The following is a 25,634-nucleotide window of genomic DNA, read 5'->3' on the forward strand; positions in this document are numbered from 1 at the left end:
CCTCTCTGGCAAGGGCTAACCCTCCAACACAGACGTGCTTTCCAGGACAAAGGTGCAAGTGTGTGGGGAGGACCCAGCTGGCAGCTGCGAGCTAATACGCTGCTCCGTGGGCCAGGTCACTGGAGGACAGAAGTTTCTATCAGCTGCCACTCTCAATAGCAGCTGAAGAAAGGAGGATGATTCCTATCCCAGGACCCAGAAGATTCCTCTGAGACCACCTGGTCCTGTCCTACCTACCAGAGAAGGGATGGACATGCTCATTCATTCATTTATGTGGCAAATACTTGCTGAGCACTCACTATGTATCAGGCCTACCAAGTACTTGCTGAGCACTCACTATGTATCAGGCCTACTGCGTGCTAGGGCCTGGGGGGAGATGGGGAAGAAAGCAGGCAGGTCCTCTCTGCCCTGACCTTACTTTTTTTTGAGACAGGGTCTGGTTCTATCACCCAAGCTGGGGTGCAAAGCTCACTGCAGCCTCCATCCCCTGGGCTCAAGCGATCCCCCCACCTCAGCCTCCTGCAGACGTGTGCCACCACACCAGCTAATTTTTTTTTTTTTTTTTTTTTGAGACAAGAGTCTTGCTCTGTCGCCCAGGCTGGAGTGCAGTGGCGTGATGTCAGCTCACTGCAGCCCCTTCCTCCCGGGTTCAAGCGATTCTCCTGCCTCAACCTCCCTCCCGAGTAGCTAGGACTACAGGGGCCTGCCACCCCTCCCAGCTAATCTGTATTTTTTAGTAGAAATGGGGTTTCACCATGTTGGCCAAGCTGATCTCAAACTCCTGACCTCAAATGATCCACCCACCTTGGCCTCCCAAAGTGCTGGGATTATAGGTGTGAGCCACTGCACCCAGCCAAGCTAACTTTTTTTATTTTTTTTTAATACAGATGGGCGTCCCACTGTGTTGCCCAGGCTGGTCTTGAACTCCTGGAGTCAGGCGATCCTCCCACCTCGACCTCCCAAAGTGCTGGGATTATAGGTGTGAACTGCCACATCTGGTCTGCCCTGGCCTTTTTAATAAGGAAGAGAGAGAGAGAGAGATTAAAATATATATGTTTTCTTATTTATTTATAAATATATTTATAAGGAAATAAATAGATAAGGATTATAGATGGTGCTACGTGCTAATGAGAGAAATAAAAAGGTAATGCCACAGGGAGATGGGGGTTGGAGGGGGGAGACCAGAAGGGTGAGAGCTGGGGAGGACCTTTCTGGCAACTGAACCAGCAAGTGCAAAGGCCCTGTGTCAGGGAGGTGCTCAGTGTGCCCAAGGAACAGATAATCCGGGACCACTGCGCCTTAGACGGGGCAGTCACCCTGGTTTATACCTCTTGCCCCAATAGTATCATTAATAGCACCTCCAAGTCACTGCATGTGGGGTGGTCTGTGATACCCCAACTGCACTGAACTGAAACACACAGGCTGGCTGCAGCTCTTGAGCAGAGGTCACAGTCCCTGGAAGGCAGCCCTCTCTTGACTCCTCTCTCCTCCCAGGTTCCAGGCGACACTCCCTGCCCTCCTCCCCTCAGCCCCAGGGTGGGGAGCAGCTTCACTCTCCCTTTCGTTTTCCCTGCGCCTTTGTATATATCCTCGAAGTCTCCAGTTTTGAGTGTTCTCTCCACTTCCTGCTCAGACTACTACAGGAACTGATTTTGTGGTGGGAAAGGAATTAGAGAAGAGAAAGAGGCTCAGAGGTGGTGTCCAACAGCTGCGGTAGAAGCCAGGAGGTAACGGCCGGCGCAGTGGCTCACGCCTGTAATCCCAGCACTTTGGGAGGCCGAGGTGGGAGGATGGCTTGAGGCCAGCGAGTTCAAGACCAGCCTGAGCAACATGGTGAAACCCCATCTCTACTAAAAATACACAAAATTAGCCAGGCATGGTGGCACATGCCTGTAGTCCCAGCTACTCGGGAGGCTGAGGCAGGAGCATTGCTTCAGCCCAGGAAGTAGAGGCTGCAGTGAGACATGATCGTGCCGCTGCACTCCAGCCTGGGCAACAAGAGTGAAACCCTGACTCAAAAATAAAGAAAAAAAGAAAGTAGGCTGTCTTTAGAAAAAAAAAAGAAGAAGAAGAAGGCTACTAGTTTTAACTGACTAATAGTTTAAAACAGCAAACCTGGAGCCAGACAGTCCAGGTTCAAAGCCCTGCTCTCCTATGGACACGTTACTTAACTGTCTGGGCCTCGATTGCCCCATCTGTAAAATGGGGCTAATAAGACCCACCTCAGAGGTGTGGAATAAGTGAATCGCTTGAACCTGGGAGGTGGAGCTTGCAGTGAGCTGAGATCATGGCACTGCACTCCAGCCTGGGCGACAGCAAGACTCTGTCTCAAGAAAAAAAAACAACAAAAAGAAATTAACATAGAATTACCATGTGATGCATCAGTCTCACTTCTGGGTATAAAAGAAATGAAACTGGGGACTCGAAGAGGAATCTGGCCACCGCGTTCATTGCAGCGCTGTTCACGATCGCCCAACGGTGGGAGCAACCCGAGTGTCCGCTGATGGGTGGTGGGTAATAAGCTGGGGCCCGTCCACACGTTGGAATAGGATTCAGCCTGGAAAAGGAAAGACGTTCTGACGCACGCTGCAACATGCACGGGCCTTGAGGAAGTTATGCGAGTGAAATAAGCCACAACAGGACAAATACCGTACGATTCCGTTTGCATGAGCCAGATCCACAGACACAGAAAGGAGAATGGTGGGTGCCAGGGGCTGGGGGAGAGGGGGTGGGGAATTATTGATCAGTGCATATGCAGTTTGTATTTTGCAAGATGAGAAAGTGCCAGGAGGGATGGTGGTGATGGTTACACAACAATGTGGATGTCCTTAATGCTACTGAAATGTACATTTAGAAATGGTTAAGATGGTAAAAACAAACTACACAACAAAAGGCTGAGGCAGACGGTGGATAGGAGCCTCCCACAAAGTGCAAGTTTGGGGTCAAGAAATCTGTTAGGAGACTTGAGGGGACCTGAGCAATGAGGAGCAGCTTTGATCTGTCTTTGATCGAGAACCAGGGAGTCAGAGATAAGATATGAGTGGGGCGGGCTCAGGGAGGACAGCAGGTCCACCGGGCCCTCTGGAGTGTTCTCTGCGCCTCCAGTCAGGGAAATGAGGGGACTCAGGGCCTCCAAACTGTCCCCAAGCCCACTCCTGGGGACTTCCTAACTTTTCCACCCTGTCCTGAGCCAGAGAGAAAAGTGCTGGCGAGTGTGACAGGAGGCCGTGTCAGCTTCCCTGAGCAACACAGACTCAGACCCAGGGTCTGTCCCAGAAAGCAGTCCCCACCACACAGGGAGGAGGGATTGGAGCCGCCCAAGAGGGTATTCGTGATATTCACACTCTGGGCGACACGGACTGGATTTCTAGGCAAGTTGTTCACCTCCTCCAGGCCCTGGCTGCCCCTCTGAGCCCCAGCTGCCCTTCTCAGCCCACAGTATCCCCTCTGAGCCTGGAGTGCCCCTCTGAGCCCTGGGCCTCCTCTGCACTGTGGGAATGAGAGGTGTACCAAGGTTGGCACAGTGGATACAGCCCCCAGCCTATTCAAACTTGGGTTGCTATTTCTTATCACTGTGCACCAGTAACTCTAAAAAATGTCAGCGATAAAACATTCCTCCTGAAACAATCTTTTATTGGTCTAAGTCTGAACTGGGAGTTGGCAAACTACAGCCCGAAGGCCAAACCTGACCCCCAGCCTGTTTTTGTAAATAAAGTTTTATTCACCTGACCCCAAGCCTGTTTTTGTAAATAAAGTTTTATTGGAACCCAGACACACCTATTCATATAGTTTATGGCTGTGTCCAGGCTACAATGGCAGAGTTGAGGAATTTTAACAGAGGCCCTGTAGTGCAAAAAGTTAAAATAGTTATTATCTGTTGCTTTACAGAAAGAGTTTGCCAATCCTTGGACTAAACAATTGCTGTGGTTGAGTTTTAATAATACATATGTGAGTTTCAGATTAGTACAATCGTATTACTTTCCTTTTAATAAATATTGTATTCCTCATGGAGTTTAGTTCAGAGAACTCCACATGCCCCTACACACACACAGACACACACATTGACACACACAGACACACAAACACATGCAGAGACACACACAAACACACACACAGACACATTGACACATACAGACACACATTAACACACACAGACACACACATTAACACAGACACAAACACATGCAGAGACACACAACACACAGACACACACAATGACACACAAACACACACACAGACACACACATTGACACACACACGCAGACACACACATTGGCACACACAGACACACAAACACATGCAGAGACGCACACAACACACACAGCCACACACACAATATTTTACTGAATTTGAATAAATATCTCTTTTTTTCTTTATTTCTACACAACAGGGATATAAGAATAAATATCAGGCTGGTCAGGGTGGCTCACACCTGTAATCTCAGCACTCTGGGAGGCTGAAGCAGGAGGATAACTTGAGCTCAGGAGTTCAAGACCAACCCTGGCAACACAGTGAGACCCTATCTCAAAAATAATTTTTTCTAATTTAAAAGAAAGGAGAAGTGGGGGGGTGGTTCACGGGTACAAAAAAAAAATCATTTAAAAGAATGACTAAGACCTACTGTTTGCACAACGGGGTGACTAGAGTCAATAATAACTTAATTGTACATAGTAAAATAACTAAAAAAGTAGAATTGGAAGCTGGGCGCGGTGGCTCACACCTGTAATCCCAGCGTTTTGGGAGGCCGAGGTGGGCAGATCACAAGGTCAGCAGTTCGAGACCAGCCTGGCCAACATGGTGAAATCCCGTCTCTACTAAAAATACAAAAATTAGCTAGGCATGGTGGCGGGCGCCTGTATTCCAGCTACTCAGGAGGCTGAGGCAGGAGAATCACTTGAATCTGAGCGGCAGAGGTTGCAGTGAGCCGAGATCGTACCATTGCACTCCAGCCTGGGCAACAAGAGCAAAACTCCATCTCAAAAAACAAAGAGTAGAATTGGATTGTTTGTAACACAAAGGATGAATGCTTGAGGGGATGAACACCCCATTCTCCATGACATGATTATTACACTTTGCTTGCCCATATCAAAACATGTATCCCATAAATAGATACACCTACCGTGTACCCACAAAAATTTTAAAAATTAAAAAGATGATCCACTCAGAGGTCAAATACGAGAATGCTGATGGGGACAAGTAATACCTCAGAGGGTTTTTGTGAGGATGAAATTAAACAAGTGTGATGATAGATACCACTGGTTGCCTTTCCGAAATTCATTCTTTCTCACCCCTTCTTTCTTGAACGCAGAGGGTCTATCTGCTTCCCAGTATCCACAGATGCTCAAAGAGGGGGACCTCATTCCCCCATCTGGAAGAAATCCTGATTATTCTCAACCATCTTGGTAATACAGTTCCTCTCACTACGATTGGCTTAGGGGTGGACATGTGAGCAAATGCTGGTCAAAAACATGGGAGGGAGTGAGCTGGGGGAATTCTTGGAAAGGTTTCATTGCTGATAAAAATGGACCAAGGAAGAGATGCTTCCTGCATGCGTCCTGTTGGATGAGATGCCCAGACACAGGCAGCCACTGTGCCCTGCAGAAAATGCCAGAGCAGAGAGATGCAGAGAACCTGGTTCTTCAGGATCCCGTTGACATTGAAACTGAGAGCCGGCTGGGCGCGGTGGCTCATGCATGTAATCCCAGCACTTTGGGAGGCCGAGGCGGAAGGATTGCTTGAGGCCAGTAGTTCAAGACCAACCTGGCTAACATAGTGAGACCCTGTCTGTATTTTTTAAATAAAAATATAAATAAATAAAATTTAAAAAGAAATTGAGAACGCCAGGCCCCGTGGCTCATGCATGTAATCCCAGCACTTTGGGAGGCCGAGGCAGAAGGATTGCTTGAGGCCAGTAGTTCAAGTCCAGTCTGGCCAATATAGTGAGACCGTGTCTCTATTTTAAAAATAAAAAGCCTGGGCACAGTGTCTCATGCCTGTAATCTTAGCACTTTGGGAGGCCAAGGCAGGTGGATCACCCGCGGTCAGGAGTTCAAGACCAGTCTAGCCAACATGGCTAAACCCCGTCTCTACTAAAAATACAAAAATTAGCCAGCCATGGTGGCACATACCTGTAATCCCAGTTACTTGGAAGGCTGAGACAGGAGAATCGCTTGAACCTGGGAGGTGGAGGTTGCCATGAGCCAAGATCACGCCATTGCACTGCAGCCTGGGCGACAGAGTGAGACCACATCTCAAAAAAAAAAAAAAATGAAATCAAGAACCCCAAAGCTGCCCTGTCTCAGGACTTCCCCTTATATGGAAATAATAAATATCTTTATTGTTAAACCTCTTGGGTGCTTTCTAGGACTTTCAGCCAAAAGCAGCCTCAATGGCTACAGATATAAACCCAGCCGGCAAGTGGCCAGCAGCCACCATCAACAGCTTTATTGACTTTGTCCTTCAGTGAGTATCCACGGAGCGCCCTCGATGCACCAGCACTGGGCACTGTGGCTCATGAAAAGGCGTTTCTTTCCTAGAGGCGCACTCCAGAGGCTGCAGACAGACACCAAAGCAAGTCCAGGAATAAGGCATCAAAACAGTTTCAGATAATGTTCAATGCTGGCAAGAAACAAAACCCAGCAGTTTGAGAGAGAGCGAGGGAGGGTGTGGGCTCTCTGGAAAGGTGACATCTAACGGAGAACTGGATGAAGAGCCAACCGTGGGAAGACCCAGAGAGAGCATTCTAGGCGGAGGGCACGGCACACACAAAGGCCCTGAGGTAGGAGTGAACGTTGTGCGTCGGAGGAACTGAACCGTGGAATGTGAGAGCATCACAATCGTGGCAGCAGCTTTCAAGAAAGTATCTAAAAGCGAACAAAAGGTCCACAGTCTGAATTTCTCGCCTCCCTTTTTTTTAATTTTTAATTTTTTTTTTTTTTTTTTTTTTTTTTTTTTTTTTTTTTTTTTTTTGAGACAGGGTCTCTCTGTCGCCCAGGCTGGAGTGCAGTGGCGCAAACTTGGCTCACTGCAGCCTCAAACTCCTGGGCTCAGGCAATCCTCCCACACCAGCCTCCAGAATAGCTGGGACTACAGGCACCTGCCACCATGCCTGGCTAGTTTTTGTATTTTTTTCGTAGAGATGAGGGTCTCACTGTGTTGCCCAGGCTGGTTTCAAATTCCTTGGCTCAAGGGATCCGCCTGCCTCGTCCTCCCAAAGTGCTGGGATTACAGGCATGAACCACTGCACCCAGCCTTCTCCCCTTTTCTTTGGGCTTTTGCTCCCGGGCCCAGTGTTTAAGGGCTCTGCTATGTTGGAATCAGAGATGAGTTTTTGAGGTTCACTTTCTAACTCAAGAGAACCACCTTACCTCTCACCATGCGTGGGCCTGAAGCACACAGGCTCTTTTTTTTTTTTTTTTTTGAGACGGAGTCTAGCTCTGTCACCAGGCTGGAGTGCAATGGTGCAATCTTGCTCACTGCAACCTCCACCCCCCGGGTTCAAGAGATTCTCCTGTCTCAGCCTCCCAAGTAGCTGGGATTACAGGCGCCTGCCACCATATCTGGCTAACTTTTGTACTATTAGTAGAGACGGGGTTTCACCATGTTGGCCAGGCTGGTCTCAAACTCCTGACCTCGTGATCCGCCCACCTCGGCCACCCAAAGTGCTGGGATTACAGGCATGAGCCACCATGCCCGGCCAAACACAGGCTTTTAAAACGAAAGCCAAAGTTTCACGCTTCAGCCTAACCAAACAGCTCCATGTGCAGCGACTCCCCATCTGTTTTGCCCGTTTTCCTACTGGACCAACATTTTCCTTCCTGCACAGAAAACTGCAGCTCTTGCCACCGGCCCCTTGTCTCCAACACCCACCCGCTCTGCCCAGGGCCCACTGAGGCCCAGGGATACCGTCCACAGCATCAGAGAGGCCAGCTGCCATGGAGCCAGGCAGGAGGTGCCTCCTGAAACCAGCGTGGGTACCAAGAACAATGGAGCTTAGGAGATGCCCTTACCCTTCAATACAGAACCGCAAAGCTGTCAGTTTCTTTCCTGAGGGGCAACCGTTCTTAGGCTGCTGGCCAAGGCGTCTGCCAGGGATGGCTGGAACCCATGGAGAAGCTGGTTCCAAAAATATTCTTTGGGATGGGTGCAGTAGCTCACGCCTGTAATCCCAACACTTTGGGAGGCCGAGGCGGGAGAATTGATTGAGCTCAGGAGTTCAAGATCAGCTTGGGCCGCTTGGCGAAACCCCACCTCTACAAAAAACAAAAATTAGCTAGGTGTGGTGGCAAACGCACCTGTAGTCCCAGCTACTCCAGAGGCTGATGCGGGAGGATCGCTTGAGCCCAGGAGGTTAAGGCTGCAATGAGTCATGATCACGCCACTGCACTCCAGCCTGGGTAGCAGAGCGAAACTCTGTCTCAAAAAAAAAAGATGGAAGGGGCCAGGCGTGGTGGTTCACGCCTGTAATCCTAGCACTTTGGGAGGCCGAGGCAGGTGGATCACTTGAGGTCAGGAGTTCGAGACCAGCCTGGCCAACATGGTGAAACCCATCTCTAATTAAAATACAAAAATTAGCCAGGCATGGTGGTGGGCGCCTGTAATCCCAGCTGCTTCGGAGGCTGAGGGAGGAGAATCACTTGAACCCCGTGAGCCGAGATCACGCCACTGCTCTCCAGCCTGGGAGACAGAGCAAGACTCAGCCTCAAAAAAAAAAGAAAAACAAAAACAAAAATGTCCTTTGGAAAACAATGGGCAGAAATACCTTTCTGGGCACATCTGGTGGTAGCTGAGGCTCCTGTTTGGGCAGGGATGGGCAGTGCCAAGGAGGACCACTGGATACACACTCACAGGGTCATTTGTCAAACTTCTTTTCAGAGACAAGGTTTTGCTCTGTCACCCAGGCTGGAGCGCAGTGGGGTGATCACAGCTCACTGCAGCCTCAAACTCCTGGGCTCAGGTGATCCTCCCTAGTAGCTGAGACAACAGGCACCCGCCACCACACCCAGCTCTGTCAGACTGTGCTGACTGAGCACTTCCTATGGGCAAGGGGGCACGTTAATCACCTTCTCATAAAGATCACACACCAGTGGGACAAAGAGATTCTTCTCACACCAAGGAGTCTGCCGTGACACCTGAGAAAAACGCTCTGAGGGAGAGGAATCCACCTCGGTGAGGGCGCATTCCAGGGGCACAGAGTGGACCTTTTTCAAAGCGAGTGGGATTGTGTTACTTCCTGCTTGAACTCTGTTGGTTTCCTGTTGCATAAACTCCAGGTCCTCCCCGGGCCGCCCTCCTCTGCCTCCCTCTCCACTCTCTGGGATGCAGCCACCCTGGCTTCCTTCAGGCTTTTCCTATGGGGTCAGCCCGTGCCCACCGCAGGACCTCAGCACAGGCTCTGAGCCCCGCTTCAAACACTCCTCTTGTTTAAAAGGGCTCCACGGAGGCTTTTTCGAGGGGCAGCTCCAGCGTCACCTCCTCAAAGAGGCCTTCCTCAACCAGTCCATCTAAAGTAACCCTCTTCTCTGGCGCAGTGGCTCACACCTGTAATCCCAGCACTTTGGGAGGCTGAGGCGGGCCGATCACTTAAGTTCAAGAGTTCGAGACCCTCCTGGCCAATATGGTGAAATCCCATCTCTCCTAAAAATACAAAAATTAGCCAGGTGCGGTGTGCACCTGTAATCCCAGCTACTCGGGAGGCCGAGGCAAGAGAATCACCTGAACACGGGAGGCAGAGGTTGCAGTGAGCCGAGGTCGCACCACTGCACTCCAGTCTGGGCGACAGAGTGGGACTCTGTCTAAAACAAAAAAGAAAGAAAGAAAAAATTAACTGGGCATGACAGATGTGTCTGTAGTTCCAGCTGCTCCGGAGGCTGAGGCGAGAGGATTGCTTGAGCCTGGGAGTTCAAAGCTGCAGTGAACCATGATTGTACCACTGCACTCCAGTCTGGCCAACAGAGTGATACCCTGTCTCTAATTAATTAATTGTCTTTATGTCGTCATTCTGTTTTATTTTCATCACACCCTGACATCGTCTGTCCTGACTTTTCACCACTTGTTTCCTCCATGTTTCTGTAGAGAAACACCATGAGGGCAAAAACCTTACCTGGCCTCACAGCTGAATCCCCAGCACCAGCACAGGGCCCGGTGCATACAAGGGGCATGATGGTTTGTGGAATGAATGAATGAATGAATGAATGAAGGACCTAACCCCATTGGAGGAAGTCAGGAAAGGCTTGCTGAAGAAGTGGTATCTGAAGTGGCATTGACGGGTGAGAAGGAGTTGGGCTGTGCACCCTGACTTTGGCCAATGATTAGAACTCCCTGGGGGCCAGCGCTTGTACCCCGCCCTCAGCGGTCTCCCAGGGTCTGGGTCGGGCACAGGGGTTGGTGTGTGTTGAAACTCCCTGTGTGATTCTCATATGCACACTAGGCTGAGAGCCGTTCATCGTGGGCCTTGGTTCTCCTCCAGGTGTTCTCCTCCAGGTGTTCTCCAGAGCAGCAGCACCAGGCCACCTGGAAATGTGATAGAAATGCAGGTTCTCAGGCCGGGTGTGGTGGCTCACGCCTGTAATCCCAGCACTTTGGGAGGCCAAGGCTGGAAGATAACTTGAGCCCAGGAGTTTGAGACCAGCCTGGGCAACATAGTGAGATCCCATCTCTGCAAAAAAAATTTTTTTTAATTAGCCAGGCATGGTGGCAAGTGCCTCTAGCCCCAGCTACTCAGGTAGCTGGGTAGAATTGTGTCCCTCCAAAAAAAGATATGTCCAAGTCCTAGGACCCTGGACCCTGTGATTGCAGCCTTATTTGGAAATAGGGTCTTTGCAGATGCAATTAAATCAAGAGGAGGGCCTGCAGGATTCGGGCAGGCCCTAATCCAATAGGACAGGGGTCCTTATAAGAAGAGGGACATCGGGCCAGTGGGAGGATCTCTTGAGCCTGGGAGGTCAAAGCTGCAGTGAGCCATGTTCACACCACTGCACTCCAGCCTGAGCAACAGAGCAAGAGCCTGTCAAAGAAAGAAAGAAAGAAAGAGGAAGGAAGGAAGGCAGATTCTGAGTCAAAGAAAGAAAGATTGATTCTGAGTGAAAGGAAGGGAGGGAGGGAGGAAGGGAGGAGGGAGGGAGAAAGGAAGGAAGGAAAGAAAGAGAGAAAGAAAGAGGCTGGGCGTGGTGGCTCACGCCTGTAATCCCAGCACTTTGGAGGCTGAGGCGGGTGGATCACAAGGTCAGGAGTTCAAGACCAGCCTGTCCAAGATGGTGAAACCCCGTCTCTACTAAAAATACAAAAATTAGCCGGGCGTGGTGGCAGGCGCCTATAATCCCAGCTACTCCGGAGGCTGAGGCATAGAATTGCTTAAACCTGGAGGGGCAGACTTTGCAGTGAGCCGAGATCGCGCCACTGCACTCCAGCCTGGGCGACAGAGCGAGACTCTGTCTCAAAAAAAAAAAAAAAAGAAAAGAAAAGAAGAAAGGAAGGAAGGAAAAGAAAAGCAGATTCTGACAGAAAGAAAGAAAAAGAAAGAAAGAAGGGAAGAAAGAAAGAAAGAAGGGAAGAAAGAAAGAAAGAAAGAAAGAAAAAAGAAAAGAAAAGAAAGAGAGGGAAGGAAAGAAAAGAAAGGAAGGAAGGAAGGAAGGAAAACAGATTCTGAGTTCTCACCCCAGACCTGTGACTCAGACACTGGGGAGTAAGGCCCAGGAATCTGCATTTTCACAAATCCTCCAGGGGCGTCTGACTCACTCTGGAGTGATGGGTGAAGTGGAGTATTCCAGAAGGACAAATGCTTTCAGCCATGTCTGGTGTCAGAGGCAGGAGCTCCCACACTTATGTGCTACCTGGCTCCTCACCAAGACAGGTGCTAGACTATCTCTGAGACCATCTTTTCCCTTGAGGCAGCTGAGAGCTGGAGCAGCTTCAGATGCCTCCAGATCCTGGGACCTTGAACTTCAACTTGAACTTGGCTCTAAAGTGTCGCCCTCAGCAAGAGTCAGCGCAATTGGACCCTGGCTCCATGAGTGGGTGGACAGGGGCCTTGCTCGCTCCTTCTTCCCCAGCCCTGCCTCATGGGGAAGAGAGAGAGGTCGTCAGGGAGACGGAGTTTGTTTCAGCAATGTGTTTATGAGTCCCAAGAACTTAGGATAAAGTTTCTGAAATACTAGCCTGAGGATGTCCCTCTTTGAGAAAAAGGGAAAAAGGACACCGCGGTTACCCCAGCTTTGTTATTTATGTAACAATAGCAGGGCATTTGAGTTCTTTCTCTTTTCATCCTACTTCCGTTCCCCACATCTAATCACTAACATTTCTCTTGTTTTGATGTTTGCTGCATCCTTTCATTCTCCCCATCTGAGGTGGGTAGACTTGTGTCCCTCCAAAAAAAGATATGTCCAAGTCCTAGGCCCCTGGACCCTGTGATTGCAGCCTTATTTGGAAATAGGGTCTTTGCAGATGCAATTAAATCAAGAGGAGGGCCTGCAGGATTCGGGCGGGCCCTAATCCAATAGGACAGGGGTCCTTATAAGAAGAGGGACATCAGGCCGGGCACAGTGGCTCATGCCTATAATCCCAGCACTTTGAGAGGCCGAGGTGGGCAGATCACCTGAGGTCAGGAGTTCGAGACCAGCCTGCCCAATGTGGCGAAACCCCGTCTCTACTAAAAATACAATAAATTAGCTGGGCGTGGTGGCGGGCGCCTGTAATCCCACCTACTCAAGAGGCTGAGGCAGGAGAATCATTAGAACCCGGGAGGCAGAGGTTGCAGTGAGCCAAGATCGTGCCACTGCACTCCAGCCTGGGCAACAAGAGCGAAACTGCATCTCAAAAAAAAAACAAAAAAGAAGAAGAAGGAGGAGGACATCTTGTCACAGAGGCACATACAAAATGTCATGTGCCATCGAGGCAGAGATTGCAGTGCTGTATCTGCAAGCCAAGAAATGCCGAGGGCTGCTGGCAGCCACCAGAGGTCGAAGGAGGCAAAGAAGGCTTCTCCCCACCCCAGGCTTCAGAGGGCTCTGCTGATGCCTTCATTTCTGATTTCTGCCCTCCAGAAAGGTAAGAAATGCATTTCTGTTGTTCTAAGCCACCCAGTTGGTGGCACGTTGTCCCGCAGGCCCAAGGGACTGACGTACCCTCTCCACCCTCTTCCTTTAGCCCAGTGAGCGTTCTTGCGCTTGAGCAAACAGCAGAACCACCTGGAGGTTTAGTGAAACCCAGATGGCTGGCCCCGCCCCTGGAGTGCCTGATTCAGTAGGTCTGGGTGGGCTTGATAACTGCATTTTCAGCAAGTTTCCCGAACACGCTAGTGCTGCTGGTCTGGGTACCACACTTTGAGAACTGCTGATCCAGATCACACCATCTCCTGCCTGGATGACAGCTCCAATCCCCTAACTGGCCGGAACCCTCTCCCCTCCTCCCTTCCCCCTCCACCGGCAGGCAGGCTGAGCTTCCTAAAACACCTAGGAAATTGTCATTCCCCAATGTAGAATCTCCAGGGGCCTCTCACGGTCTGCAGGACAAAGTCCAGACACCTTCACAGGCCACTGCAATTGCCTGGTCTCAGCTGAGGTGCTCAACACAGACTCCCCGCCCACCCCCAGGCACAGGAAGGAAGGGAGAAAGAGATGCTTTCAAGAATTGTTTTTGTTTTAATTTATCAAATAATTGTGAATAGATATAGTGTTAGTTTGCTAGGGTTGCCATGCAAAGCACCACAAACCGGGCCGCTTAAAGCAACAGAAAGCTGGGCACAGTGGCTCATACCTGCAATCCCAGGTCTTAGGGAGCCCGAGGAGGAAGGATCACTTGAGTCCAGGAGTTCGAGAGCAGCCTGGGCAACATGGCGAAACCGTATCTCTACAAAAAAATACAAAAATTACCCAGGTGTGGTGGTGCATGGCTGTACTCCCAGCTACTTGGGAGGCTGAGGTGGGAGGATTACCTGAACCCAGGGAAGTTGAGGCTGCAGTGAGCCGAGACTGTGCCACTGCATTCCAGCCTGAGTGACAGAGTGAGACCCTATCTCAAAAAAATACAAATATATGAATAAACAGAAAGTTTACTTTCTGGAAGTTCGGGAGGCTGGAAGTCTGAGATGGGGATGTCTGCAGGGCCACACTCCCTCTGAAGGCTCCGAGGCTCCTTCCTTGCCTCTTCCAGCTTCCAAGGGGCTGGCTGGCAATCCTTGGAGCTCCTTGGTTTGCAGATGCCTCTGCAGTCGTGGGGCCATCATGACACCGTCTTTCCCGTATACATCTGTGTTGACAAGACGGCTGTGCTTTTACAAGGACACCAGTCCTGTTGGATTAGGGGCCCAACCTACTCCAGCAGGATGTCATCTTAACTCATCTGCAATGACCCTACTTCCAAATGAAGTCACATTCTGAGGCATCAGAGGATGGGGCTTCAGCATATCTTTCTGGGGAACACAATTCAACCCATGACAGATTTTATTTTTCTTTTGAGACAGGATCTGGCTCTGTCACCCAGGCTGGAGTGTGGTGGCACAATTGCAGCTCACTGCAGCCTTGACCTCCTGGGCTCCAGCAGTCCTCCCACCTCAGCCTCCCGAGCAGCTGGGACCACAGGGATGCACATCATGCCCAGCATTTTTTTTTTTTTTTTTTTTTTGAGACAGAGTCTCACTCTGTCGCCCAGGTTGGAGTGCAATGGCGCGATCTCAGCTCACTGCAACCTCCACCTCCTGGGTTCAAGTGATTCTGCTGTCTCAGCCTCCTGAGTAGCTGGGATTACAAGTACACACCACTACGCCCAGCTAATTTTTGGTATTTTTAGTAGAGACGGGGTTTCACCATGTTGGCCAGGCTGGTCTCAAACTCCCGACCTCAGGTGATCCGCCCGCCTCGGCCTCCCAAAGTGCTGGGATTACAGGCGTGAGCCACCGTGCCTGGCCTATTTTTTTATTATTACTTGTAGAGACAGGGTCTCCCTATGTTGCCCAGGCTGGTCTCCAACTCCTGGGCTCAAGTCAACCTCCCACCTCAGCCTCCCAAAGTGCAGGGATTATAGGTATGTGCCACTGCACCTGGCCCCATGGCAGATACTGATCATAATAATAGCTGATATTCATTAAGACTGAACTTCATGCACAGCAGTGTTCTAACTGTTTTACATTTTAGCTCATTGAATCCCACATTCACCTCTGGAGTCAAAACCAATATTATGTCTACTTTTCAGATGAGGAAACTGAGGCATAGAGAAATAAAGTAACTTGTTCAAGGTCACACAGGGACACAGGGAGGGAGTAACCAGGCCTGAATTTGAACCTGAGTTGTCAGATGCTGGAGTCTGAGCTTCACAAAATCCAAGAGAAACAGAAAGAACAGAAAGGCCTATTAGATGAAAGCAAGGCCCTCCCTCACCCCCAACACCTGTACTCCTCTTGCAAAGTTTGGAAAACATTTGGTAATTAATGTTCTGCAAAAGCAAAGAGTAGAGAGTACGAGATCATCAAAGCACTGTCAGACCGTCAGACTGGCTTTTACCCACCTCACTGCGCAGTGGGCGGGTTATTTTGAATTCCAGCGGAGCGGCGGGGGCCCTTCCTTATCTTCGGGGGATAAGCTCCAGGATCCCTAGCGGATGCCTGAGACCTAAGATAGCACTGAACCCGATATAGACTGTTTTTCCCCATGATAAAATTTAATTTATAATTTAGGCACAGTAAGAGATTAACAACAATAACTAATAATAAAATAGGCCATGCGCAGTAGCTCATGCCTGTAATCCCAACACTTTGGGAGGCCAAGGCAGGCAGATCACTTGAGGCCAGGAGTTCAAGACCAGCCTGGCCAACACAGCAAAACCCTGTCTCTACTAAAAATACAAAAATTAGCTGGGCTTAGTGACACATGTACTCAGGAATAGCTTGAACCCGGGAGGCAGCAATTACAGTGAGCTGAGATCATGCCACTGCACTCCAGCCTGGGCAACAGAGCGAGACTCTGTCTCAAAATAAATAAATAAATAAAACCAAGTAAAAAATTGAAAAATATATATATAGTATGTGTGTGTGTGTGTGTGTGTGTGTATATATATAAATTTTTTTTTTAGAGATGGGGCCTCGCTCGGCCACCCAGGCTGGAGTGCAATGGTGCGATCATGGCTCACTGCAGCCTCTACATCCTGGGCTCAAGCAATCCTCTCACTTCAGCCTTCAGAGTAGCTAGGACGGGACTACAGGTGCATGCCACCATGCTTGGCTGATTTTTTTTTTTTTTTTTTAAGACAGAGTCTTGCTCTGTCACCCAGGCTGGAGTGCAGTGGAGCGATCTCTGTGCACTGCAGCCTCCACCTCCTGGGTTCAAGCAATCCTCGTGCCTCAATCTCCCAAGTAGCTGGGATTACAGGTGCCTGCTACCACACCGGCTAATATTTCTTTGTATTCTTAGAGACAGGGTTTCGCCATGTTGGCCAGGCTGGTCTCATACTCCTGGCCTCAAGTGATCTACCTACCTTGGCCTCCCAAAGCGCTGAGATTACAGGTGTGAGGTATCATGCCTGCTCTGATTTTTAAAAACATTTTTGTTGAGATGGGATCTTGCTGTGTTTACCAGGCTGGTCTTGAATTCCTGGCTGGAAGCAGTCCTCCCACCTCAGCCTGCCAAAGTGCTGGGATTACTGGCGTGAGCCACAGTGCCTGGCCCCCTCGTTGTTTTTTATTTCTAGAATTTTCCTGGCAATTTTCCTTCATTCACATCCTTTGACGAACTTTGGCACCATTTTCTCAAATCTCCCAAAATTTTATGTTAGTATTTTAATTGGGATTGTATGGATTTCTAGTTAAATTTAGCAAGCTTTTGGCATCTTTCCAAAGCTGATTCTTCCTCTCAAAGAACAAAGATTGTCTTCCCATGAATGCAAGTCTCTTTTTATATTACAACAATAGTAGAATTTTTTTTTAAAGCTTTTTATGTTTGTATGCTCCACATTTCTTGGGAAGTTTGCTGTTAAATATTTCATCATTACAGTTGCTATTGTAAACGAGACCTTTTCTTTCATTAGAAGTAAAGTGGCTGGGCGTGCTGGCTCACGCCTGTAATCCTAGCACTTTGGGAGGCCGAGGTGAGCAGATCACGAGGTCAAGAGATCAAGACCATCCTGGCCAACATGGCAAAACCCCGTCTCTACTAAAAATACAAAAATTAGCCAGGTGCAGTGGTACACACCTGTAATCCCAGCTACTTGGAGGCTGAGACAGGAGAATCACTTGAACTCGGGAGGCAGAGGTTGCGGTGAGCCAAGACTGTGCCTCTGCACTGCCGCCTGGGCAACAGAGCAAGACTCAGTCTCAAAAAAAAAAAAAAGTAAAAATCAAAGTTGTATAAAAAGGGCCAGGCGTGGTGGCTCACGCCTGTAATCTCAGCACTTTGGGAGGCCGAGGCGAGTGGATCATGAGGTCAAGAGATCGAGGTTGCAGTGAGCTGACCTCACACTCCACTCCAAGCACCACTGCACTCCAGCCTGGCGACAGAGCGAGACTCCGTCTCAAATAAATAAATAAATAAAGTTAGATTTGTAAAGTCGGGTCCAAAGATTGATTCCACAGATTTGGGATGAGCCCCTGAGAAAGCTGCATTTTCAACTAATCCATGCCCCAGCTAATCCTAACGCATGCTAATGTCCAAGAACCATTCTCACTACCTACTACTGTCTGGCAGGGGCTGGGATATCATGGGAGACAAAAAGGCACAGTTCCTACTCTCAAAGAACATCTATTTCAGTGCAAACCACTGTTTAAAAAAGTAAAAATCGGCCGGGCATGGTGGCTCATGCCTGTAATCCCAGCACTTCAAGAGGCCAAGGCGGGCAAACCACCTGAGGTCAAGAGTTCGAGACCAGCCTGGCCAACATGGCAAAACCCTGTCTCTACTAAAAATACAAAAATTAGCTGGGCATGGTGGCAGGCACCTGTAGTCCCAGCTACTTAGGAGGCTGAGACAGGAGAATCACTTGAACCTGGGAGGTGGAGGTTGCAGTGAGCCGAGATCACACCACTACACTCCAGCCTGGGTGACAGAGCAAGACTCTGTCTAAAAAAAAAAACAAAGTTGTATAAAAAAGTGAAAGCCACCTGTGTTAGGGTATACGTTAAGCTGCTAAAAGACCTCAAAATACAGTGGCTCTAACAAATTAGAAACGTATTCCTCTCTCCCTTAACATCGCAGAGGTGGCTGCTAGTCCAAGAAGGCAGGAGATTTGGCTCCACGTGGTCACCCAGGGACCCAGGGACCCCACCTCCTGCTGCTCCACCAACCCCAGGGACAGAGCTGGCTTCTTGAACCCTGTCCATGTTCCAGCTCAAAGGGAGTGGGAAATAGAGGTGGACAACCAGCTTCCCTTCTAACCATGTGGCCTGGAAGTGTTCCCGTCACATCATCCACCTGTATCTTATAGGCCAGAACATAATCTCGAGGTCACACCTAGCTTCAGTGGAAGCTGGAAAACATCACCTCTGGCTGGGTGACATATGCCCATCTGGAATTTTAGGGACTCTAAAACTAAAAAGAAAAGAGGAATGTGGGCCAGGCATTACGCCTGTAATCCCAGCACTTTGGGAGGCTGTGGCAGGTGGAACACAAGGTCAGGAGTTCGAGACCAGCCTGGCCAAGATGGTGAAACCCCATCTCTACTAAAAATACAATAATTAGCCGGGCGTGGTGGCAGGCGCCTGTAATCCCAGCTACTCGGGAGGCTGAGGCAGAGAATTGCTTGAACTCGGGAGGCGGAGGTTGCAGTGAGCCAAGATCGCGCCGCTGCACTCTAGCCTGGTCTACAGAGCAAGCCTCTGTCTCAAAAAGAAAAAAGAAAAGAAAAGAGGAATGTGGTAATTCGGGAGCAATTAAAAAATCTCCCCCACACTGTCCCACCTTCAGCCTCACCCTCATCAATAACCGGCACACTGTAGACACAAATTGCAGATGGAAAATTTTTATGATGGGCAGCAGTTCTGGATTCTTCCTGTGGTCTCGTTTCCATGTTCTTTGGAATTTCTGAAAAATAAAGAACTGAAATTAGAGTTTTTCCCAGCATCGAGCTGACAAGAGGAACTGAGTTCTCATTAAGTGGAACAAAACAAGAACTTTTGTATTCCCACAGAACAGACGTTGATGCTGTTCAGAGAAAATAGCTTTCTCCTTTAAAAAATAACCTCTTTGGGGCCAGGTTATGGTGGTGCATGCCTGTAATCCCAGCATTTTGGGAGGTCCAGGCGGGAGGATCACTTGAGCCCAGAAGTTTGAGACCAGCCTGGGCAACACAGTGAGACCCCTTTTCTACAAAAAATACAAAATACAAAAATAAGCCGGGTGTGGTGGTGCATGCCTGTAGTCCCAGCTACTCAGGAGGCTGAGGTGGGAGGATCACTTGAGCCCAGGAGGTAGAGGTTGCAGCGAGCTATGATCACACCACTGCAATCCAGCCTGGGCGACAGAGCAAGACCCTCTATCAAAAGAATAACAACAACAAAAAGAAATAACCTCTCAAATCAAGACAAAGCCAGCCGCAGTGGCTCACACCTGTAATCCCAGCACTTTGGGAGTCCGAGGCGGGCAGATCACCTGAGGTCAGGAGTTCAAGACCAGCCTGACCAATATGGAGAAACCCCACCTCCACTAAAAATACAAAATTAGCCAGGCATGGTGGTGCATGCCTGTAATCCCAGCTACCTGGGAGGCTGAGGCAGGAGAATCACTTGAAGCCGGTAGGCGGAGGTCGTGATGAGCCAAGATCACGCCATCGCGCTCCAGCCTGGGCAACAAAGAGCGAAACTCCGTCTCAAAAAAAAAAAAAAAAATTCAAGACAGAGCCTTCATAAACCTTCATGAAAGGAGGGCCAAGAAGCGTGGCTGGGCTCTTTCCTGGCATGTGGGCTGTGTTCCTCCCAGCAGTCTTTAGGAATTATCCACTCCAACTCCCTTGTCTAACCAATGGGGATACTGAGGCTCCGAGAGACCACTCATAGCCAAGGTTCATTTTGCATAAAAACAAACTGCACAATTGTCTATGGAAGTGTTACATTAGAAAACTCAAAGAAAATCTCTGGAAAGCTATACAAGAAACTGATAATAGAGGTTGCCTCTGGGGAGGGCAGTCAAGGCAGGGCAAGACTTACTTTTTGCCGAAACCCCTTTTATATACAGTGATGGCTTTCTTTTCTCTCTCTGTCTCTCTGTCTCTCTCTCTCTCTCCCTCTTTTTTTTTTTTTTTTTGAGACGGAGTCTTGCTCTGTCACCCAGGCTGGATGGAGTGCAGTGGCACGATCTCGGCTCACTGCAAGCTCCGCCTCCCGGGTTCAAGCAATTCTGCTGCCTCAGCCTCCCAAGTAGCTGGGACTACAGGCGCCCACCACCACGCCTGGCTAATTTTTTGTATTTTTAGTAGAGACAGAGTTTCACCATGTTAGCCAGGATGGTCTCAAGCTCCTGACCTCATGATCCGCTCTCTCCCTCTTTTTTTATTTTTATTTTTATTTTATTTTTACTTTTTGAAATGGAGTCTTGCTCTGTCGCCTGGGCTGGAGTGCAGTGGCACGATCTCAGCTCACTGCAACCTCTGCCTCCCGGGTTCAAGCAATTCTCCTACCTCAGCCTCCTGAGTAGCTGAGACTACAGGCGTATGCCACCACACCCGGCCAATTTTTTGTATTTTTAGTAGAGACGGGGGTTTCACTATGTTGGCCAGGCTGGTCTCGAACTCCTGACCTCGTGATCCACCCGCCTCAGCCTCCCAAAATGCTGAGATTACAGGTGTGAGCCACCGTGCCCGGCCCTCTCTCCCTTTCTTGAGATAGGGTCTGGCTGTGTCGCACGGGCTGGAGTGCAGTGGTGTGATCTTGGGTGTCAATGCAACCTCTGCCTCCCGGGTTCAAGAGATCCTCCCACCTCAGCCTCCCTGGTAGCTGGGACCACAGGTGTTTGCTACCACACCCGGCTTATTTTTTTAAAATTTTTTATAGAGACAGGGTCTTGCCATGTTGCCCAGGCTAGATTCAAACTCCTGGACTCAAGTGATCCTCCTGCTTCAGCCTTCCCAAGTATTGGGATTACAGGCATTAGCCACCACGCCTGGTCAAGGATGGTTTTAAAGCATTTATGAATTCTGTAATCCCAGCACTTTGGGAAACTGAGGTGGGTGGATCACTGAGGTCAGGAGTTCTAGACCAGCCTGGCCAACATGGCGAAACCCTGTCTCTACCAAAACTACAAAAAATCAGCCGGGGGTGGTGGCACACACCTGTAGTCTCAGCTACTTGGGAGGCTGAGGCAGGAGAATTGCTTGAACCTGGGAGGTGGAGGCTGCAGTGAGCCAAGATCACACCACTGCCCTCCAGCCTGGGCAACAGAGCAAGACTCCGTTTCAAAAAAAAAAAAAAAACAGTTGTGAATTCTTTAACATTTCTCCATAAAAAGGCAGAACCTACTATGCATCAAAGGACACAATTAACAGAGTTCCTTCCACACAATGGGAGAAATTATTTGCAAATCATGTATCTAACAAGGATGAATGTGCTAAAACTCATCAACAAATAACCCAATTTTTAAAATGGGCAAAACGTTTCTTGTAATGGCTCATGCCTACAAGACCAGCCTGGGGAGGCCAACGTACACACAGCACTTGATATGCGTTCCAGACCAGCCTGGGGAGGCCAAGGTAGACACAGCACTTGATATGAGTTCAAGACCAGCCTGGGCAACATAGCAAGAATCCATCTTTCCAAAAAATGAAAAAATTAGCCAGATGTGGTGGTGAGTGCTATAGTCCCAGCTACAGGCTGAGGCAGGAGGATCGCTTGAGCCCGGGAGACTGAAGCTGCAATGAGCCGTGAGCACACCACTGCACCCCAGCCCAGGTGACAAAGCAAGGCCCTGTCTCAAAAAAAAAAAAAAAAAAGTGTCAGGGGCAGGTTGGTGGCTCATGCCTCTAATCCCAGCACTTTGGGAGGCTGAGATGGGAGGAGCGCTTGAGCTCAGGAGTTCGAGACCAGCCTGGCCAACATAGTGAAAGCCCCATCTCTATAAAAATTTACAAAGAAAATGAGCTGGGTGTGGTGGCGTGTGCCTGTGGTCCCAGCTACCCAGGAGGCTGAGGTGGAAGTTGCAGTGAGCCAAGATCACACCACTGCACTCTAGCCTGGGCAACAGAGCAAGACCCTGACTCACACAAAAAAAAAGAAAAAGAAAAAGAAAAAGCAGGAGGGGGCAAAAGACTTGAACAGTCATTTCTCCAAAGATGATATACAAATGGCCAATAAGCAAATGAAAAGATGAACATCACTCATAACCAGAAAAATGCAAATTGAAACCACAGTGAGATATCACCTCACACCCATCCAGAGGGCTGCTTCCAAAAAAAAAAAAAAGTAGGCCAAGTGCAGTGGTTCATGCCTGTAATCCCAGCACTTTGGGAGGCTAAGGTGGGAGGATCACTTGAGGCCAAGAGTTTGAGACCAGCCTGGGCAACATGGCAAGATGCCCTCTGTACCAAAAAAATATAAAAATTAGCCAGGCATGGTGGTATGCATCTGTAGTCCCAGCTACTCGTGAGGCTGAGGCAGGAGGTTCACTTGAGTCCAGGAGGTTGAAGCTGCGGTGAACTGAGATGCCGTCACTGCACTCCAGCCTGTGCAACAGAGCAAGACCCTGTCTCAAGAAAATTAAAAAAAAACCCATAAAATTAAATTACATTAAAAAGTGGCCGAGCGCATTGGCTCACACCTGTAATCCCAGCACTTTGGGAGGCCAAGGTGGGAGGATCACTTGAGCCCAGGAGTTCGACACCAGCCTGGCCAACATGGTGAAACCCATCTCTACTAAAAATACAAAAGTTAGCTGGGCGTGGTGGTGGGCGACTGTAATCCCAGCTACTCGGAGGGCTGAGGCAGGAGAATCACTTGAACCTGGGAGGCAGAGGCTGCAGTGAGCCCAGATCATGCCACTGCACTCCAGCCTGGGCAACAGAGCAAGACTCCATCTCAAAAACAAAAAAATCAATTAAAAAGTGGCATTTATTACATTCACAGTGTTGTATAACCACCACCTCTACCTAATTCCAGACATTTTTATCACCCCAAAATAAAACCCTGTACCCATTAAACACTCCCTCCTCACTCCCCCTCCTCCAGCCTCTGGCAGCCACTCATCTGCTTTCTGTCTCTGTGCATCTGCCTGTTCTGGATCTTTCCATGAAAAGAGTCATACAATATGTGGCCTTTTTGTCTCTTGTATTTAAAAAATCAACTATTGTTGACATTTGAAAACTTGTTTATGTTCCTACCTCAATACCATTCCTATTACTCCATCTTGAGAACTAATTAAGAATCGTTTGAAGTTAGGAAGGATGCTTTGGGAAGATAAGACTCAAAAATGTAACAGAAACAGCTCACCAAGATAGAAAAAAATTATTATCCATTCATTATTTAGTCTACACGTATTTATTGAGCACCTACTATCGTCAAGCCCTGTTCTGGGCACCAGGATACAGCAGTGAGACAGACGAGGCCCCTGCTCATGGAGAATGCTGGAGACTTAAGTAAACACCAGGGAGCCAAAAGTGCTAAGTAAAGAAGTAAAACAGATGGGATCAGGCAGGACCAGATGGCAACCTTAGGTTGGGAGGTCAGGGAAGGCCTCTCTGAGTTAAACTAACGTGGAAATGACAAAATAGGCCTGTCACTCAAAGCTGCGAAAAGATTTGCAGGCAGAGGGAATAGTACATGAAAACGTCAACAGCCCAGGAGACTGAGGCTGCACATCCTTTAACTAGTGGTCAAGGGAAAGGGAGGGAGGGAACAGTGCCCTCAGGGAGGGCAGCAGTGTTTTCTGTAGCCATGACACCAACAGCAGAGGGAAGCGACCTCTCCCTTGCTGTGGGTAAGGCTGGGAATTGGCAACATGTTTCTGGAGGACAGATTGGCAACAGAGTCAGAAAGTTTTAAAATTTGCAAACTGCTGGGTGTGGTGGCTCACGCCTGTAATCCCAGCACTTTGGGAGGCTGATGTGTGGGTGAATTGCTTGAGCCCAGGAGTTTGAGACCAGCCTGGGCAACACGGTGAGACTCTCATCTCTACAAAATATTTAAAAATTAGCCAGGTGTGATGGTGCGTGCTTGTGGTCCCAGTCACTGGGGAGGCTGAGGCTGGAGAGTCACTTAAGCCCAGGGAGGTTGAGGTTGCAGTGAGTGGTGATCGCACTACTGCACTCCAGCCTGGGTGACAGAGCAGGACCCTGTCTCAAAAAAAAAATTGTACGTGCTCTGAACTAGAGCTTCCATTTGTAGGATACTCAAGCGACAATAAAATCAAGACAATAAGGGAGTGGCTTAGAAAGGAGCAGCTTAAGGGCCAGGCACAGAGGCTCACGCCTGTAATCCCAGCACTTTGGGAGGCCAAGGCAGGCAGATCACGAGGTCAGGAGATTGAGACCATCGTGGCTAACACAGTGAAACCCCGTCTCTACTAAAAGTACAAAAAAATCAGCCAGGCATGGTGGCGGGCGCCTGTAGTCCCAGCTACTCGGGAGGCTGAGGCAGGAGAATGGTGTGAACCCGGGAGGCAGAGCTTGCAGTGAGCCAAGATCGCGCCACTGCACTCCAGCCTGGGCAACAGAGCAAGACTCCGTCTCAAAAAAAAAAAAAAAAAAAAAAAAAAAAGAAAGGAGCGGCTTAGACTCTGCCTGGGGTGGGGCCTGGGTTGGTCAAGGAGCTTTCTGTTCGCTACTGTAACAAATCCTGAACATAGTGACTTAAAACAACACCAATTGATTATCTTCTCATTATCTTTCGTTTCTGGAGGTCAGAAGTCCAAAGCGGTTTCACCTGGCTAAAGTCAAGGAGTCTGCAGGGCTGCATCCCTTCTGGAAGCTCTAGGGGACAATCCGTTTCCTCACCTTTTTCAGCTTCTAGAGGTTGCCTGCACTCCTTGGCTCATGGCCCCCTCCTCCACCCGCAAAGCACATCACTCCAGCCGCTGCCTCTGTGTCCACGTCACCTTCTTCCCCAAGACTGACTCCTGTGTCCCTCCCATAAGGACCCTTGTGGTTACATCAACCCGCCAGATAAGCCCCAGATCATCTCCCCATCTCGGCACTTTTAATTTAATCCCAAAGTAACACAGTCACAGGTCCCAGAAAATTAGGATGCAGACATCTTTGGAGGAGCCATTGTTCAGCCTACCACAGAGGGCCTCTTTGATGGGTAAAATCTGAATCAAAACCAAATGATTGAGAAAAAGTCACCCATGAGAGCAGAGCATTCTGGGTAGGGGTGGGCAGCAAGTGCAAAGGGCCTGTGGCAGGAGCTGGTTTGGCAGTTGGAGCACAGACCGTGAGACAGAGAGTGGCACCAGGGACGGACCCAGGGCAGCTAGACCTTGTGGTCTGCAGTGAGGTATCATCCTTCCTTCTGCTCAGGCTGTGATGAGTGTGATAAAAAAACAAACTCAGCGTCATGTAGAAGACAGAGACGGTGTGGGAGGAACAACAGATAGGACAATCTTGGAGTCTCTCCAAGGAACTGACTTTGACCTCAGACCTGAGTGGCCAGGGGGGCAAGGATTGGGAGGCCCTGGTCCTGTAGGGCCTTGTAGCCTTCGCAGAGGAAGTTGCATTTTTCATGTGTGCATTGGGAA

At 49.2% G+C, this 25,634-nt stretch overlaps 1 protein-coding gene across 10 annotated transcripts in view; it reads right to left on the reverse strand.

The window, feature by feature from the left end:
• Nucleotides 1-19,984, reverse strand: part of SCARB1 (scavenger receptor class B member 1) — a 114,904-nt gene extending 94,920 nt beyond the window's left edge. Inside the window, exons 1-6 of one of the 10 annotated variants that reach the window (XM_063646803.1) lie at nt 18,891-19,010; nt 13,753-13,845; nt 9,063-10,512; nt 8,010-8,252; nt 6,129-6,863; nt 2,371-2,557 (exon numbers count right to left, since the gene is read on the reverse strand). The gene's annotated coding sequence lies outside the window, so the exon portion shown is untranslated. Of the gene's footprint in view, nt 1-2,370; nt 2,558-6,128; nt 6,864-8,009; nt 8,253-8,761; nt 10,513-13,752; nt 13,846-18,878 lie in introns of all 10 variants that reach the window. The other 9 variants (XM_063646802.1, XM_063646798.1, XM_063646804.1 and 6 more) reach the window with 9 other exon arrangements.
• Between the last annotated feature and the right edge of the window lie 5,650 nt (nt 19,985-25,634).

Source organism: Pongo pygmaeus, chromosome 10 (genome assembly GCF_028885625.2).
Source record: "Pongo pygmaeus isolate AG05252 chromosome 10, NHGRI_mPonPyg2-v2.0_pri, whole genome shotgun sequence".
Classification (NCBI taxonomy): Eukaryota; Metazoa; Chordata; class Mammalia; order Primates; family Hominidae; genus Pongo; species Pongo pygmaeus.